Source organism: Vanacampus margaritifer, chromosome 1, assembly GCF_051991255.1.
Source record: "Vanacampus margaritifer isolate UIUO_Vmar chromosome 1, RoL_Vmar_1.0, whole genome shotgun sequence".
NCBI classification, from domain to species: domain Eukaryota; kingdom Metazoa; phylum Chordata; class Actinopteri; order Syngnathiformes; family Syngnathidae; genus Vanacampus; species Vanacampus margaritifer.
In genome coordinates, this window is record NC_135432.1 from 53,384,712 (window position 1) to 53,401,690 (window position 16,979).

At 40.5% G+C, this 16,979-nt stretch overlaps 1 long non-coding RNA gene across 1 annotated transcript; it reads left to right on the forward strand.

Moving 5' to 3' along the window:
- Positions 1 to 12,976: 12,976 nt before the first annotated feature.
- On the forward strand, positions 12,977 to 16,715 carry LOC144062922 (uncharacterized). The gene is made up of 2 exons (XR_013296477.1): positions 12,977 to 13,166; positions 16,371 to 16,715. It is a non-coding gene; the product is annotated as an uncharacterized LOC144062922 (long non-coding RNA).
- Positions 16,716 to 16,979: the final 264 nt, after the last annotated feature.

Here is a 16,979-nt window from a genome sequence, read left to right on the forward strand (position 1 = left end):
GTACACACTCACACGCACGCACATACTCACGCACATACAAAAAAAAAAGAAAAAGAGAAAAAAAAGAGAGAGAGTAATGATGATGACATGTCGATTGGTAAGATTACCGAATGAACAATACTGAGCTCTCTCTGGAAAAAAAAAAAAAATGATGTGCCAGTTAAGGAAGATGCAGGTTGCTCCAGAAAGAGGACATGGGTAAGAATCAAGATGAAAAATGGGGATATATTGAAAGGCGGTGCTCATTTCTTTTTAATCTGAATGTGACCGTGACAATATGTTCACCGCTCGTGTATATTTTTACCACAAGTGTCGCTATTTCATCCAAAGCTACATATGAACTTATACATATGGTTAAGTGTTGTTGTAAAATACAGTATATGTAGGCTACTGTATTTTTATCGTTGAGCAGCACATGGTTGGTGACTGTCTTGCCCGCTTATAAACCGAAAATGGATTTTTCACCTTTGCCTATGATTTGCCTTCTGTCGGTTTTAATTGGCTATAATTTATATAATATATTTAATTATAATTCGCATCAATAACAGCGTTGCTAACACACTGTAACCTAATGGCGTCGGAAGGAGAGTTGATGCGAATGTACACATTGGCATTTTTCAGAAAATTAAGGGAGTTCAAGGTTTCCGACTTTTCAGTGTGACGATCCTCAGACGTATTGAAGAACTTCTGCCTTATCACTGTACGACTCTTTGCCATTGACAGCACATCCGATGATACTGAAATGATGGAAAAGAGAGCAAATTAAGTAGAAATGGTATTCTGAATGTTGCCCGCACACATTGCCTCAGTCCGACAGACGTGTCAAGAGTGCAAATAGCATTGTTATGCATCGCCCACAATCAAAAAAGAATTTAGCTTTCTGTTATCTAATCATTCTGAATATCGCTTATCATAGCTGCCTCGCTACCCCGAGGTAGCGGAGGACATATGCGATATCAAATATTCAAAATGGGTGATTCGGTGAGAGATTTATCATTGCAAATTTCACAGGTGATCCCATTTAGATATTCAGCGCCTGTTTGGCGTGATGTCTCGGCTTTACCATGCCCCGGTGTGAGATGTCACTGAGAGACAGTCACTACAGATAGTCAATGTGAGGAGAAATTAAGCCACAGGGCACTTGGGGTAAAGGCTTCTCATTACGCAGTCAGAAAGGCAAGTTCTCAGGGAGCTGCCACCATAGAGCACATATTGATCTGCCATTGCATCTTATCTTTGAGACTAGATTAAAATGCTCAACATTGGCTCTCTCTGCCAGACTGAAGACTTTCTATATCCACAAGTGGAGGAGCCTTAATCTCCTCATGAAGTAGTGGAAGCCAATCATTGAGAGGACACATGCACACTTTTTCTGTCTGTAGGGAATAGATTTTGTGAAAATAACCTTATTATCAAAAAAACAACAACATTAGTGGATGTTTTTTTATTTAAAAAAATGTTTTTTTTTTAGACCGATAGTGATACTCAATTCTTTAGTACCGATACCAAGTGCCGATACCATTAGTACTTTTGATACATAAAATTTCCCTCCCAAAAAGACCTATATATCCCAATTATAGCAAATTTCCTTAAAATTGCTTGACATTAATGGCAATTATATTCTTTTAATTTGCTCATAAAAGTCCTTTTGCATAGAGCACACAATAAAATTAATTTAAAAAAACGATAAATAAAATTAAACAAATAATCCAGTGGCCAGGAAAAAAAGGCTCAATCAAAATATGTGGTTGTACAACGTCTTTTCTAAGGAATACAGTAGGGCTGCAACTATAGAGTATTTTAGTATTCAAATACTCGACGGAAAATTCTATGGAATACTGAAGTACTCGGATTAAGAGTAATTAAAGTACTTATTTTTTCAAATTGTAGACTAACATTATACGCCAGTGTAGTGATTGTGCATTTATGAATTTGGAGCAGTTACAGAGGCTTACCTCGCTTTCTTTATACATGTTTCACATTGCTCGGCAGAGAGCGAGTGTCCGTTCCACGTCACTATGCAGAATGATTATCAACGTGAAAAACGATGGCGAGGTACGTATAAATAAGGTTTCTACAAAATGTATTAAACTGGAAAGGATTTTTGAAAAATGAATCTCATACTTATGATAGTAACAACCAAATACATTATATGGCGCAAACTTGTCATTACAGTTGGGGTTCTACCCAGAATTAGCAATGGTACGGTACCATATTCCTGTGCGACATCATTGTTTGTGAACCAGGAAGCGGCCGACTAACATGAACATACCAACGAACACAAATTATTTTGGTAAAGTCAATGCCACTGTAGGTTAATATGTGTCAATGGGCTTGTCTAATTTTGTTCCTAATGTCTCTGTGTATTTCGTCTTTTATTTAATGTCCCGTCCAAAAGAGCAGGGAAGAGTAAGGGATTAAAGACAACGGATCCCTGACCTTCGACTTTTGTCAGACAAACATTTGAATTTAAAGTAATGTGGATTTAATTAGTTGGAACTTCCCCGGCCCAACCCTTCTCTGTCCATAGTCTTGTCAAATGTCGTATTGAGGGCCAACGTGGCACCTGTTGGGGCAGCCAGAGCAGGATGATCCTGAACAGGGCTTTGTGGGTGTCAGAGTCCCAAAAAAAAAAAAAAAAGCTTCCAGCCAGGGCTCATTCATCTTTGATGTCCATTGATGAGGAAACTGGAGGTCCTCAACAGGGCATTGTTTCCTATAAGTGGTGTCCATTGACACCCTGAGAGCCGCGTTTGTTTTTAGTCTCTGGCAGGAGGAGCTCATTTTAAAAGGTTTAATGGTGCATCTAACCGGCCCAAACACTGTGCTTTGGAGCCATGCTTCCAGTGTTGGCCCAGGGATGTCTTCCTGTTCCTAAATAACCTCTAAACAATAATACATGGCTAATCCTCTATGAATGGAATAACATGGCTTCTGTGACACATTCCGATTATGCCACGGCACCATTCAACTGTCATTATGTCTGCATCATGGCCCTTCCTGCTCCTCTACACCTTCTTTGCCGTAAAAAAACAAAACAGGATGGGCTTCATGAAGTGCATTACTCTATTATGCTATTGTTCAGATAATCATATCCTCTCCGACAACTGCAGGGTGTGACAAGATAAGATAGCGAAGGAACTTTTAATACCATATCGTGCCATCTAAAATTATGAAATTATGTATGGATGGGGCAGGGCATCTCGTAAGGAAATGGAAATCAATCTGTACCTCTTCCATTTTATATAGTGCCTTGAAAGAAAACAGTAACGTTCAATGTTATCTACCTCAAATTCTATTAGAATCAGGTTAATTTAGTGGCAAAGACTTTAAAACGTTTTCATATCCTCCCATCTGCTGTCTTTGAGTGCTCTCTGTTTGTAAGGTGTTCTAATTTAATATCATGTGAGATAACACATCTTACTGATGCACGATCTGGAATATTACTAGCGGATCCGTAAATGCTGGAACAATAATTAAATTCAAAATTGTAATGAGCTTACTAAAACAGTTGAATGAAAGGCCTTCCATTGTAGTCTATTTACTTGACCTGATATAATTCCAAAATGATTTAAATTTCAAGGGGCACATCTAATGCACTTCATTGCATTTGCTTGGTTACAAAGTTCACAGCGTCCACGATAAATATATGAGGGTATATAGAGTACACTGAACCAAAAATTAAATGCTTTTCTTTTTGCACCCATTTCTCCTGCGCTGAGCTTATAGATTTAAAAGGAACCCCGACTGTAATGACAAGTTAGCTCTATATTATTATTATTTTGTTTGTTACTCACATAACTATGAGATTAATTTTTCAAAAACCATTTGCAATTGAATACATTTTGTAGAAACTTTATTTGGACGTATGCCGCCATTGTTATTTAAGATGCAACGCATTCAGTGCGTAGCGACGCAGAATGGCGAGCAATGTGAAACGCCTTTAAAAAAAAAAGAAGTTAAGCCTCGTAGCGTTCCTAAACAAACAACATGCGATTGGGAGAGTCACCCTCCCCCACACCGTGCTCTCGTCATTCACCAGACGCATTCAAGAGTTTTGATCGTCCCTTTAGGAACGCTACAGAGGCTTGCCCTGCTTTCTTTATAGCCGTTTCACATTGCTCGGCAGAGAGCCAGCCGGCATTCTACATCACAAAGCATTGAATGTTTTGCGACGTAAACAAAAATGGCGGCGTACGTACAAATAAAGTTTCTACAAAATGTATTAAACTGGAAATGATTTTTGAAAAATGAATCTCATAGTTATGTTAGTAACAACCAAATAAATACCTAGAGCTAACTAGCTAAGTCTTAAATATTGTTCACAAATCTATTTACACACCTTTTCACACTGCAGTTAGCAGGAAGTGGCGCACCGTCATAAAACCGTTTATTTATTTTTAGTCAAGCACCTCCAATTGGAGAGGAGCTGGCGGAGTTATCTAGTGTTATTTTGGCTGACTTATTTGCAGTACAAGTAACGACATGACTAAACTATCCAAGTTTCCGCAGATCCATTAATTTGTCCTCCTCCTTCTTAAAATGAGCAAAGTCAGGGCTTTCTTTTGCAACAATAAACGATATATGCTAACATCTAATTTTTTACTTCCTGGTAGACTGCTACATTAGCACTTTCAAGTATGGGTGAGCTAGTTTCACGTTGCCCTGTGACACCTTCACATTGAGCGAGTGTAGTGTGAAACGGGCTTAAATCTGTGCGTGAACACTTCTCCTTTGCTCAGTTTTGCTGATGGTCTCTACACACGAACAATTTCCTGAAACAAGTTACTTCATTACATAAATTTGTAATATTAGATGTTAAATATCATGTTGGAATGTAAGTATGTTTTTTTTCTATAAGGATGATTTTGGATAATTTAATATGAAAAAAAAAGTGTCTCATTCACAAGATTTTACGGTCTGTCTGTCTGTCTGTCTGTCTGTCTGTCTATCTATCTATCTATCTATCTATCTATCTATCTATCTATCTATCCATCATTGGAAGATAAGCTTTTTTTTCCGCGTGTTCGTTTTCTTTCGGGTAGTGAGAATGTTGGTTATCCGAATACAGGCTGGAGATCGATGAACAGTTCCTTCAAAGCTTTTATTTCTACAGAATATTCCGGGTACAAGTGAGTTACAGACAATGGCTGTAGCCTCTCACAAGTGTGAAGATTACAGAGGACTTACAATATTCTTATACTATCTTGAATGGCGGTACCACACAGTTTCCAGTAAACAGCTCACAAAGTTAACCGGACCTACACGATAACATTCAAGGACACTATTCAGACACCGAACAAAGCCCATTTGAGATATAGAGTAGGTTATTCAGTCATGACTGCACCTGGCAGAAATTGCGATAACACTCACAAGGATACATCCGCAGAACAAAGCTCTACTGAGGAAATGAGGAAATTAAAACAGTTATGACTAAATCTGGGCAGAAGATACATTTCACTATCTATCTATCTATCTATCCATCTATCCATCTATCTATCTATCTACATATAAACACACACACACACACACACACACGCACATACACACACACACACACACACACACACGCACACACACATACACATATATACTGTATATTACAGAACTCACCCCCACAAAATCTTCTCTTTATTATCCTGTTTTATGAATAAGAATGAGTCTTTCTGATAGGCTTGCCCTTATTGTAACAAATCAAGGGCTCTTACCTTGTTGCACTACCAAGGCATATCCAGGATGTGCTGCCACATCTTACATAAAATAAGAATCCGTCTACAACTTTTAAAGCAGCAGAAGTCAAACCTCTCATAAACCTCTTCCCTCCTGATTGTTTCCCATCTTGATTGGCTTGGATTCTTAAATGATAGGCTCATATATGGCTCTGTCTTTGTTTACGTCGCAGTGCATTGCTTGGCTGCCTCTTTAAGTGTGATGAGATATGCAAGCGCAATCATATATTTCTATGGCTTGTGGATAGAGAAGCAGTTTTTCACTCCTCAATTGCGGTTCAATTGCAAGAGTGTGTATTGCCTGTTTTTTCCCGGAAAGAAAATAGATGGCTGTGTCACTCAGTATGCATAAACTGCTCGTCTGTTTGTTGTACGCTGTCAACGGAAATGATAGCAATTCTATTTGTCTCATGAGAAAGATATTGTTACAAAGTCTGAATAGCAGTCTTCATGAAAGGGATGGTTTGTCCAAGTTATTTTCTCCAGACGTAATCTGCAAGCTTCATTCTGAACCCCCTTGAAATGTTTCGCACGGACATATTATCACTAGAACCAGTGTCATCAGGCAAAAACTTGATAGAACTGCTAATTATGAGCAGTTTGCACAACATTAATGGTACACCACAGGGTGTTAAGAAAAAGACTATCATGTTACTCAGCCCACCTGCATCTACCTTGCAGCCTCACTATTCAGTACTTGAATCAAACCTATATCTCCATCAAGCTACAAGAGAATAACATCCTCCGTTTTGCGCAGAGGAGGTGTGTCTCCTTCTACCTTGTTGAGAGAGGGAGACAGACCGAAAAGGGGAGAGAGGCTACCTCTGTTTTGTTCACTCTCTCTAACTGGTAGTGTTTGACTTCCCCCAGCCAGGAGTGGGTAATTCTGGAGCCCTGTGTGAGGTTGTTAGATCACTGAGGCCCAAGACAGCACCATTCTTTGCAGACCCTTGACAGCAAATATGTGGTAATGATATTGTCTCCTGCTGGGTAATAACACACAATTCAGACTGCCACATACTGCAGGCGCTGGGGGAAAAAAATAGAGGGCAGAGGAGAAAAAAAAAAGAAATTACACTGAAGTACTGGAGGAAAATGACAAGAGAAATGTCTCATTGTCAAGTTGTTCACACCGCAGGACTCTGTAGTGGGAACAAATGTTTTATTTAACAGCGCATACAAAAGAATGTCCTCATGGAATAGATATGAGGTGAATTGTGCATTCATTATTTCATTATAAGTTTTCCCTAACATGCACCAGTACCTGGAAGTTGACCAAAAAAGTCAAAATCAAGTGGGATCTGAATTTTTCAATGCAAAATGAAAGATGACAACAATATGCACATTTAGGCTTCTACCAGAGTTGCCTGCTGCAAATCTTTTTTTTCTTCTTTTTTTGGAGAGCTCAGTATTGTTCATTCGGTAATTTTACCGATTTGACATGTCATCATCATTGCTCTCTCCTTTTTATTTTTTTTTATATATATATTTTTTTTTAAATACATTTTTATTTTGTATCTGGGTGAGTATGTGTATGTGCATGTGCGTGTTTGCGTGCGGGTGAGTGTGTATTCATTAGTTCACCTAAAACCTATTAAAAAATCCCATACCGTTCACCTAAACCGAACACTTCCAGCCAGTCGTGAGGCCGTCAGGAGACCCGAGGAAGGACCAAAGAAAAGAAAGGAAAGCAAAATCCAGCACCGACCAGACACCACCCACCGGGCCACCAACCAGAGTCCTTCACCAACCCCAGAAATATCCAAATTCCAACAAATCAGGGAGACCTCAAGAGACCAAAGGAGAGACTGAGAAAAGGTAGGAAGGACAGACGAAGCAGAGTGAGATCCACAGACACCAGCCTCCACCGATTCAACGACCAGAGGAAGAAGCAGATTGTGTCTGAGTTTCGATAGATGCTGGTGTGGTGGATCTGGCATGCATGAAAATCCCCACCAAAGAGGGGAGCCGTCGACCCCTGCCAGGACAGAGCAAGCGCAACACCTCAGGGCCCCCCAGGCCACGGCAGCGCCAAAGGACGACCCCCGGGCCCCGCAAATCTTTTTGGGGAATGCCTTTGTGTTGCCTATAGAAAATCCGATAAGTAAAACAGAATAACAAAACTTTTTCTCAACATATCTCCACAAATCTTCCCACATTTATATATTTGGCTATGCTGAATTTGAATTATTATTATTTTTTTTACATAAATTGTCATTTAAAGGACCTAATTACCATATTTAAAAAAACAAATATTTGTATTGGTTACAATGGTAATTGTGTAAAAGAATAACATGATTTCACAAGTATCACCAGTTCTAAAGATATACTAGATGGATGATACACAATTACTTTATGCAATCAATGCCTGAAATTGTGATCAATAAATTTGCCACTTTATAAAGTGTTGCGAGAAAAAAAACTCTGAATCTTACGAGAAATACACATTACGCAGCCATAGTCTAATGTGAGGATTTGTTGGTGGTTAATTTTCACACTGTTTATAAAATGAAAAGGCAGGATGGATACGGATTCATTCTTGATTTAAACTTTATTCATCATACACGACAGCAAGAGCGACAACACTTCCTAAACCCCCTATCAGCTGACCAACACTAATAAATCAGAAGCTAGCATACTTTAAGTAAATGCAAGTGAATGACAGAGAGCAGCAGATTCGACACATCAACAACACATCACACTTAGCTACATGTACCAAAAAAAAAAAAAAAAGAAAAAAAGTATGAATGTGTAAATACTAATTCTGGAAACATAAATTTACAAGTAAATACATAATTTAACAAATTTATTTAAATGCCTGATCATCAGGGTGTGGCCCTTCTCGGCACAAACATCCGAGTAGTATGCAATGTGCATTTCTCAAGAGGTTTTTTTTCGCACAAATTTGCCACTTTCTAAACTCCAATGTAGACTGATAGACTAATTGCCATTAGGTAAATAATAATACTAATAGCAACAAGTTTGATACACATTTGTGACATAACACATTTGCTCAAATTACCTTTAATTATATGTTACTATTAATAATGAAAACACTGGTCATGTTAATGATATCTCACAACAATGACCATGTTGAGGACCCCTGCAATGTGTAGTTGTTGGACTTAGTTCACTCCCACACACATTTTGGTCAAAATTAAAAGATTAAAGAGTCACGGGCATTTTGCTAACAATCTGAAGGAAAACACTTTACCATAATTTTCTCTCGTCCAAATAGACTGTGGCCTAGGCCAGCTTCTGTTTTTAAGTATTTGTTGAGATTTTATTAAATGGTCATGTTCTCCTTGCGCAATTCAGTACAAAACCATGAATGAAGCAACAATGACTGTTAACAAAACATGGCTTCAAATCACTAAAGCCTTTGTGGTCACCCTGCATAATTAGTGGGGAGTCTAAACAGCATTTTCCTGCCATGGAGACCTCGCATTCTTAACCAGACCACACTGGCAGCTTCAACCTTGACCTTTGTGTTGCTCCACTTGGTACTCAGCTTGTAACTGTCAACACCATCCATCACTGGCCAATCAGGGCCAGGGCTGAGGGCCAGTCACCCTGCTGTACTGTGAAATTGTGGCATGTGGTCCATAATGTAGACAAGACATTGACACAATACATCAAGCTTCAGTGGGGGGCTCCTCTGAGCTAGTCTATTAGCCTCCTGCTGAGCCCCTGGCTGCATGGACTTTTTCCTGGGGATAAGTCGAAATAATAGTGCTACGTCTGGATGTCTCGACACTGGAAGACTCTGGCCTCAGCCACACTCAGGCCTGAGGCTGGATGTCAATCAAAGCCTGCTCAGAAAGTCCATGCGGCTGCCAAGTTAAAAAAGAAAAAAAGAAAAGAAAAAAAAACAGTTAGAAGTCCTCAATACAAAATAACGGGATGCTTTAAAGACACGGTCACATTTTTGGAGCACAAACATTTGAAAAATGAAGGGATGTAGGTATCAGTATCAGTATTGATACATGGCCTTATTTCAAGGTATTGGTACTCACGACCCTCATGTGGCCGTTTTACGATCAGGAACTAAAAAATAGAAGAATAGAAAATTGCCATTAACTTCATGCAATTTGAAGGAAAAGTGCTATATTGGGATATATAGGTCTTTCTTTAAAATGATCTGTCGTTGGTATTTGCTGGAAATTGTATGTAACAAAAGTTATCAGTGGTGTTGGTACTTGGTATCGGTATCGTAACTACTAAACAGTTGAGTCCTTGTACAGGTATCGGTCTGAAAAAAAGTGGTATCAAACATCCGTAGAAAAATTTGACTCAAAAATCTTTGAAAATTAAATCATTATTAATTCTGTGTAAAGAATAAAATGAGCCATTAGCAAAAATGGAGGACATATGGTAAGTTATAAGTTACAACAAAAAACAAGTGAACCACTTTAAGTCCAAATATAACTGAAAAAAAAGTATACTAATACAATGAAGAAAGTGGTGCACATTAAAAAAAAAAAAGTTTTCTTATGGTGTGTGTTGTTTTTGTGCAACTTGACAAAATGTTCACAACTTTTCTTCAAAGACACATTTTAAAAAAACTGCTTGATACCAAGTGGTTGACATGTCAACTAAATTTCACTTTTCCCCTAATTTTCTTCTACGTTTGTGTGCATGATACATTAAATACTTTCAGAAGACAGAAAGTTGACCCCCTCCTTTTTCATACATCTACATACAAGCAGAGCCTTAAGAGCAGCTTTATACATTGGGCCAAAAATAAATGGCAACTAACAAAAATCACGTAATAGAAGTAGCAAGTAAGAAGGTAGCCTTGATAGCAGCAGAAGAGAGTCTCATTGAAATGGAAGAATTTCTCTTTTCTGTCAGCACCTCGGTTCACAACAGAACTGGGCATTCAAATGGGTTCATTCTGAGAATCTCAGATTTGCATAACCTAGACAGAAGCACTCAAGTGATTGAATTGAGGTATGGTGGAGTGAAAAAAAGGATGAGAGAGAGAGAGAAAAAGGAATTTCCAAACAAATTAGGAACACATTTTTTTTACACCAAGGTAATTACAGAATTACAGTATGACAAGCCTCTAAATGCTTTTCATCACAAGGTTTTTGATGTTTTGGACTCTTCTGGAATGCAAACTTTCATGACAAATATGAAAACAGCGATACTATTGACGACATTGTTGAGTACTGTTGCAATAATTAATGTAGAAACCAGCGTGTTCTAAGACAGGCTTGAAACCTTGTGAGTTTTGGGACACAACTAATTTGTTCAAGGTCTCAAAGCAATGTACATAAAACACGCTTGGATGAGTTTTTTGTTTTTTTTTGAGAGAGCTCAGTACAGTATTGTTCATTCGGTAATTTTACCGATTCGACATGTCATCATCATTGCTCTCGCTCTCTCTGTATTTTAAATTTTAAATTTTTATTTTGTATGTGCGTGGTTATGTGAATGTGCGTGTGTGTGTGCATGTGTGCGTGTGTGAGTGTATACTCATTAATTCACCTAAAACCTATTAAAAATCCCATACTGTTCACCTAAACCAAATACTTCAGAATCCAGCTAGAGTCGTGAGGTTGTCAGGAAACCCGAGTAAGGATCAAAGAAAAGAAAGGAAAGTGAAATCCAGCAGTGACCAGACATCACCTACTACCCACCGGGTTACCAACCAGAGTCTTTCACCAACCCCAGAAACATCTAAATTCCAACAAATTAGGGAGATCTCAAGAGATTTAAGGAGGGACTGAGGAAAGGAAGGAAGGATAGATGAAGCAGAGTGAGATGCACAGACATCAGCTTCCACCGACCACAACCAGAGGAAGAAGCAGATTGTGTTTGAATTTCGATAGATGCTGGTGTGGTGGATCTGGCATGCATGAAAACCTCCAGGGGAGCCGTCGATTCCGGCCAGGACAGAGCAAGCACAACCCACCAGGGCCCCCCAAGGCACAACGACCGGGCCCCGCAGGAGCCACCGGCCGGAGGCCAAACCCAGGAGCCAGGAGCGCCCCCCCACCCCAACACGGCCCACGCCCCTAGCCCAACGCAGCAGAACGGGGCATGGAAGGCCCACCAGGCACCCCACCGGGCCACAGCCCCCACCCCCGCCACCGCCCCCCTCCACGGCCGAACCACGTCGCCGATAAAGCCATAACACGCATCTTATAGTCTGCGTTCACATTGCAGCTCAATTCCGATTTTTCAGGATTTGTCAGGAGACCGAGCAGGAAACGGCAACACAATGCATACCGGTTACTTTTTCTCTCACAATATCCTCCCACATGAATGAAACCCTCCGGCTTTTTGCACAGTATCGTATATAAAAGTAAATCCTACCTGCTATATCCAGTCGCGTCCCCGTGTCATGCCATAGTTTGGCTTTCATACCTTTGTTGGCATACCCTTTTAACGATAATATCATACAATGCTGGTCTCTCGCGTACCAAAGAGACAAAGTCATCTTCCCGATCTTCTGTCCAGACAGACATTGTACGTTCAAATGCGGAGGGTACAGCAGGGCGACGAAATGAGCAAATAATTGGTCCAGGCTTTCCATCATTATTGTTTATCCGTGTTTGTCACTTCCTCTTCTTGCCCCGTGTGCTGATTCGCTAACTAACTAACTAACTAACTAACAGTCAATCACAGTGATCCAATGCCCCGACGCCGATTCAACATGTCGAAAATGCTTAAAACGCCCCCCCGACATATTCCAACTCAATCCGTAATTTATACACTGATCAAACGCTGCATGCCGTTGGCCCAACGCTGTCCGACTCCCGACGTCTGATTGGTGGGCTTTTACTTGTATAACGATTTTCTACCTTTGGTACTCAAAGCTTATTCCCACTGTCTCCTCATTTTACCTACTGATGGCGCAAAATCAGGAGCAACCGGGGGTTCACTATCTTGCTAAAGGGCACTTCGATACCGCCACAAGGGTTGAGGATCAAACCCACAAACTTCCGCTTGGAAGATTACCACTCTACCACCTGAGCCATGTCACCCCTTTTGGCTGAGGCCTTGTACTACAAGGAGGGTGAAAAAGAGGTTGCTATGGACCTCTCAGACAGTATTGACCGTAACTCCAGACCTCTTCCGCCCTCCCAGATTAGTTTTGTACATTTTGGCACATCAGGAGCAGTCTCTTGAGATGGTATGTCGTAATTCCAACTCCATTATTTTACCTGCTGGGTATTTTTCTATAAAACTCCACAATTGCTCTACTCTCCCAGCCAGCCACGCCCACCTCATTAGCCACTCTGCTCTCCTGGGCATACAGGTGGTTGTAATCAGCAATCAGAAACTATTTAAGCCTGTGCTACTCACTCACCTTTTGTCAGATAGTTTTTTTTTACCCTCATGCAAGAGTCACCAGCACTTTCCGATGGATCGAGCTTCCAAGTCAGCTGTGCCTACCTTTGAACCTCCTGGGGCAGCATTTTCCTGGTAATCACCTCAGCCTTCCTCAACTTCGGGTTCTGCCCTTGCTGCTTTCTGTTTGCCTGTCCCTGTGGCTGTTGTGCTGTAATGTGAGTTTCCCTGTTGTGCCATCAGTGAATTGTGGACATTAAAAGTCATTACCAATGACTACTGTACTGCATTTGTGTTATACTCCGATTGTGACTGTTTAATGTATTTAGAATCAAATCTCTGAATTCACATTGCAGGATCTTTGAAAGGAAACCAGGGGACACGTTATCTAATAGCCTATTTATGCATTTCAAAAGGCCAACTTTTCGACGCTTTGTTAGAGTGCTTTAGCCGACAGTTGACTGTGTCGAAGCGGCCACGGCAAGCGCAACCACACGAACGACGCTGAGCTGCAAGCCTGCAATTCCATTTTTAACAATTCTAGCAGAAAAACTGATGTTTGCTCCGCGATTGCTGTATCGGCGGCATTCGCATTTGGTTGCTGCAGCCCAAGGCATATTAGTTAGTAGGCTACACTCTAGCTCGTGTCTTTTTTTGAGTTTCTTCTAAGCTGTGGTGGCGCAGTGCTGCCACCTATCGGCTTGGCAGATTAGGATATGACAGGATCCTTGTAAGCAGCCGGTGGTGCAGGCACTGCACGGCGATATAAAGTATCGCTACTCACTTAATGGATCGGGGCGGACAGTATCGCGATTATATTTCCAAACGATGTTTTGTCCCAGCCCTAGTGAATACTATCTATTAGGGCTGGGCGATGTGGCCCAAAAAATAAAATCGCGATTTTTACAGACATTCAGGACTATTATGATTTTAATCTAATAAACCCAACAAACATTTATTCAAAAATAATTCCTGTGCAAAATGTTCCAACAATAATGTTTACTGATTCAAAATTAGTTTTGACATGAACTTAACATTAGTAGTTTTTTCTTAAACGCCACAAATAAGTATGTTTGTAGCTATAGTAAACATGTCTTGTTTTTTTTCTGAGGAGCTCAGTATTGTTAATTCGGTAATTTTACCGATTTGACATGTCATCATCATTGCTCTCACTTTTTTTTTTTTTTGTATGTGCATGAGAGTGTGTATTCATTAATTCACCTAAAACCTATTAAAAAAATCCCATACTGTTCACCTAAACCGAACACTTCAGAGCCGTAAGGCCGTCAGGAGACCCGAGGAAGGACCAAAGAAAGTGAAATCCAGCACCGACCAGACACCACTCAATGGGCCAACAACCAGAGTCGTTCACCAACCCCAGAAACATACGAATTCCAACAAATCAGGGAGACCTCAAGAGACCAAAGGAGAGACTGAGGAAAGGAAGGACAGACGAAGCAGAGTGAGATCCACAGACACCACATAAACATGTCTTGTTAACTCTTTTACTGCCAAAAACGTTAAATGACGTTTAGTAAAAACCTACGGAGGAGCGCCAAAGACGTTCAAGTTTTTTTTTTTTGGGGGGAAACGGGTGGAGGAAAGCCTTGGTATCAAGCAGATCTAGTTAGTATAATGCCTATTTTTGGCCCCTAGATGGCAGCGATGACTCTCTTTGGACAAGATTGGGTAGGCGTCAGTAGAAGATGTGAGGCGGAGCTAGAGTGTTGAGGGGACAATGGCTGAGAAAGCCATAATGGCGACCGGTTGCAAGCAGCTCACGCTTGAGCATTTTTTTCAAAGACGAAAAGCATCGACCAATGCTAAAGAGCACATTGATGACGACGACGACGATGATGGTGACGCCGAAGTTGGAAGCGTTGACGCGGCGGCTATGATCACGTCATGCTAACGCCGGAAAACGCGGAGCTCAACCGAGCACGCTCAGGCGGACGTTCAATCGGACGACGAAGAGTGCCCCGAGTCCAATGCATATTCATCGGAGGAGTGGGTACAGTCTGATCACGGAGAAGACACTGATTATGGACTACGATGCCACCATGAATGGAGCGGATAAGATGGATCAACCACCCGATAAAGGAACTCAAGGACATGAGGAAGCCAGACTTAACACCACCGTAACGTCACCGTATCATGATCCTGAGAGTAGACTTGATGGCAACATGGCCAAACACACACTGCAGATATACTTGCTATTCCCCGGAAAAAAAAAAGCCAGCAAAAAAGTGTAGCGTCTGCAATTGCAGTGAATCTAATCTGTTGTGCAAATCCTGCTGCGTCTCCTTGCACGCAGGGGAGTGTTACAAAAAGAAAAACTGTATTTGAAACATCCACACAATTGTAAATAGTACCACAGTTGCACACATTTGTAAATAGCTTGCGAAATTGTTTTGTCAAATTGTTACACTGTTGAATGTAAATAAACGTATTTTGCTATCAAAAAACACTTTTACATTGTTGGTGGTATTGTTTTACAGAAGTTTGTGGCATCATTCATGGAAAAAAAGGTGTCAAATTTACTAGAGTGCATGAAATAATAGCGTTTCACAAAAAGCTTGATTTCTCCGTTTTTTGTTTCAAAACAGAGCATTTGGGTGAAACTAACCATTTTCTATTGATTACTGAAAAACGGAATAAGGTAGAAACAAACTTTTTTTTCTGATGAAAGATGAGAGTCCAATCTTTCATTTGTAAGATTTTCATTCAGTAGTATGTATGTTTCCATAGTTCAAACACAAAATTTTCTGTGGACCTTGAAAGATCAGTCAAAATGCTTAAATCGGCTGGCACTGACAGCATCCCTTTTCTGAAAACGTCTGGCAGTCAAAGAGTTAAGCACCCATCCAGCATGCTGCCACAAAAACATTTGGATGTAACACAACATAAGAACAGCTTTTAATAATCCAAAATTCAATTTCACGATTTAGAAAATTTTCAACAATTTGATTTTTAAAATGACGATTTATCCAATTAATTTGATTTATTGCCCAGCCCTACTATCCATAGGTGAAAACTTTACCACGTTTTAATCATGTGCAACATGATCTTTTTTCAGTGTAAAAGGAGTTGTTTTATCTCATTCTTGTAAATGATGACAAGCGCTAGTGTTTACTGTGTATGTTTAGTGAGCGTGCCGACTGTGTATTTTTTTTCACCCCCCACTTTAACAAGAGGTGCTGTACATTACTAAGTGTACCATTGGTGTGTTTTTGTGTGCTGTGCTCATGCAGTCAGGTAAGCTTCTCTAATTGCTGTGAGATGCATTAGCACTCAGCTGCCTCTCCGTCTCCCTGCTTGTGCCTTTGTTTTCCCCCTTAGTGCCAGTCTCCGGGCCAGAAGACAATCAGAGCAGAAGGGTCATTTTCTGCAAGAGCTCACCTCCCTCCTCCAAGCATCGTCCCTGACAGCCTCACGCTCGGCAGGAGCCCTAAATTAACACTTGACGTTTGCAAGGCTCAGCCCTGATGAGGCTGCAGAGAGACAAAATGTCAGAAAACAAACACTCCATCATTTTTGCTTCATTTCCTCCGCCACTGGAGAAACACACTCACCTCGACGGCTGTGGTGACACTCTGCTTCATTTGTTGCTGTGGATCTGGTGCCTTTGGGCCAAGGAGAGCAATTATGATGGTGATGAATAAAGAGGGTGTTGAGTAGAAATGACTAATTGTGCAAGTGCAATTGTGTTGAGTGACATCTATAGTAGAGTAATCTATTTATTACTACAGATTAAGAAGTACAAATTGTTCAATCTGTTCCTGGATACTGATGAACCTCAAAAACTGTTTCCCCATTGCAATGAGAAATAAGCTGTTCCTGGGTCAAACTGTGATCATCAAAACTATGTAGGACCCAAGAACAAAGCAGGGGTGCAGACAAAATCCTCCCCCCCAAAAAACTTACTTCTTTCTACTTAAGCAAATTAGC